The sequence below is a fragment of the Octopus bimaculoides genome, chromosome 2 (assembly GCF_001194135.2).
Source record: "Octopus bimaculoides isolate UCB-OBI-ISO-001 chromosome 2, ASM119413v2, whole genome shotgun sequence".
Taxonomy (NCBI): domain Eukaryota; kingdom Metazoa; phylum Mollusca; class Cephalopoda; order Octopoda; family Octopodidae; genus Octopus; species Octopus bimaculoides.
Window position 1 is genome coordinate 138,072,078 of NC_068982.1, and position 2,634 is coordinate 138,074,711.

General features: G+C 35.0%; 1 protein-coding gene across 7 annotated transcripts in view; it reads right to left on the reverse strand.

Annotated features, from left to right (window-relative positions):
* LOC106873535 (uncharacterized) overlaps positions 1-2,634 on the reverse strand; it is a 41,197-nt gene that overhangs the window by 19,718 nt on the left and 18,845 nt on the right. The window contains exon 1 of one of the 7 annotated variants that reach the window (XM_014920934.2): positions 1,387-1,515. The exons of 5 other annotated variants lie outside the window; for them this stretch is intronic. The gene's annotated coding sequence lies outside the window, so the exon portion shown is untranslated. Of the gene's footprint in view, positions 1-625; positions 859-1,386; positions 1,516-2,634 lie in introns of those variants that run through there. One more of the 7 variants, XM_014920930.2, reaches the window with a different exon arrangement.

Consider the following 2,634-nt stretch of genomic DNA (forward strand, 5'->3'; position numbering starts at 1 on the left):
ATATAAAGAGAGAGAGATGTGTGTGTGTGTGTGTGTACGTATGTGTGAGTGTTTTGTTATTTCCAGCTCTTTGTCTCTTCAAAAGCATTATGGGCGAACTGTTTTCTAACATAGGTATAAACATCTCGATAACAGGACAGAGAAATGGCAAATTGTGACGTTTTATACTTTCCCTTAAGAACATTAAGAAGCATACAGGAATCAGGGACGTTTTTGTTTTTACTAGGAATCGAAATCGGGTTGGGTTCGACGAGGACTTGTGTCACATCACAGTGAGTGTCACAAAAGGTAAATGTCTGTTGGTAAATAAGTACTGAAATTTCTGAAAACAATAAAGCTACGCTTGTTGAATTGAATAACGACAAACTTGACCAAACAAGCAGAGCGACTGACGAGGGTGGAAAAAGGTTTGAAAATAAAAAAGAAAGAAAGAAAGAATGATTAAAAGAAAAAGAAATGGGATCGTCTTGTGATCGTTTTTAGTTCAATGACTCATGTACAACAAATCTATCAAGTTTACGAATTTGACGTTTCATCAAGTTTTAGAGGAAGAAGAAAAACAAACAAACCAAGAAGCAATGGAAAAAAAAGAAAACATATTAAACGTAAAAAAACAGTCCCCTACCTCTTGTATTACGTGATCGATTATAGATGTATAATAAAGCAACTGTAACACGTGTCTTGTCTTATATTAATGATAGACAGGCAGACAGACAGACTTGAGATATTTATCTCTCAATGCAAATTCCGATTTACTGATCACAACACTAATCGGTCAACTAATATACCTTCACACACACACACACATATATATATATATACATATATATATGTGTGTGTGTCTGTGTGCGTAAGCGTGTGTGATTTTAGTCAGCAGTAAACTTCCGAAATAACTTAGGCTCTACGTTCAACGAAATAATATATATATATTTTTTTATCATGCTTTCCTCGTTTTGTTCCTTATCTAATGTTGTCAGCAATATATCTAACCACACACAGACACACATACACATACATACATATACACACAGTCACAGTGCGTGTACGATGCTATGTTACCAAGACCACCTCCACCACTATCAATCACCTGGCGAGTCCGGATACCTTCCGACGCTGGGAAGAGCGAATCTACCGAAAATAGCCACCAATACCCAATGACTTAATCGAAATGCTTTCGTCATTTAAAACAACCCCAGACTCCAATTTATGCTTTTTAGGCTTCCAATGATAACAGACTGACAACATACGGTAATTATAGAGTATGTAGAGAGATATGCACTTTCAGTAGCCCTCATACAGGTTTTATAACCTACACACAGTCTATGTACCAGGGAGACTGGCACTGGTCTGCCGTATATATATTTATTGGTATAAGGGTAAACTTACTTTTTCGTTGGTATATCGCGGTAAAACTGTTTCCGTTATTTCAAAATCCTATGTACATTCGTGTCCCTATTAGCCACCACCACACTTGCATTACATCTACCGCATACAAGTAACATATATTACATAGCTATTCCATAACAAATTACACACATACACACACACTATATATATATATATATATATATATATATATATATACACACATAGATATGTACACACACATACATATTACATAAGCAAACACACTTCCGAACAAAATGGTCAAGTGGTTCACGAAAACTAACCATGGTGATTGAGAAATGGTGAGCAAACAATAAAATATAATGCAGCTTTGAACACAGTCGACATATAAAAAAAAAACAAAAATGAAAAAAATCTAAATATTAGATTATCTAATTAATTAAATAGACAGACTTGGTGTCTTCTCTGCATACATTACGGCTTAGCCTTTTTCCCGTAAAAAGTCCGTAGCACTTGTCAGTACATGTATTATTTAAGGAATAACAGTCGATGTAAACAAATAACTGAACGAAAAGTAATTAAGTATGAAGCTAATTTCTAGAGAAACAAAATATGTTTATCAGATGGAAGAAGAAGAAGACGGAAGAAATGAAAAATCGCAGTATGTTTAGTATTTGAATAGACAAAGAGACCACCAAGGAGTATTTTGTATGTGTGTGTCAGTGTGTACATATGTATGTGGTGCTCTTTAAATATGAATATAAATGTTATAGTATCAATTAAAATATTCATGCAGTTGGTGTTGTCGCCAGCATTGAAATATCAATGTTGAGGAAAATGTCCATTTTTACATACACACACACACACACACACATATATATATATATATATATATAGAAAGAGAAAGAGAGAGATATACTAAAGGGGTTGTTGGAAGATTGAGAAGAGGAAAATTATGGTTAACAAGCGAAAGGTTAATGATTTAGATAAACATCATGTTACTGGAATGTTTTAGAAACGAATTTAAACTGCGGTTGTTTTGTTTGTTTAGGCACGTGTGTGTGTGTATGTATGTGTGTTGTGTGTGTGTGTGTGTGTGTGTGTGTGTGTGTGAGAGAGAGAGAGAGAGAGAGAGAGAGAGAGAGAGAGAGGGAGTTAATAAAGCGAAGGCCAAAGTGTGTGAAAATAGGGAGGAAAAAAACTGCGAAATCAACTTTAGTATACAAGCACTTACGCACAGACGCAGATAGCTACACATACACACATAGCAACACACACACACACACA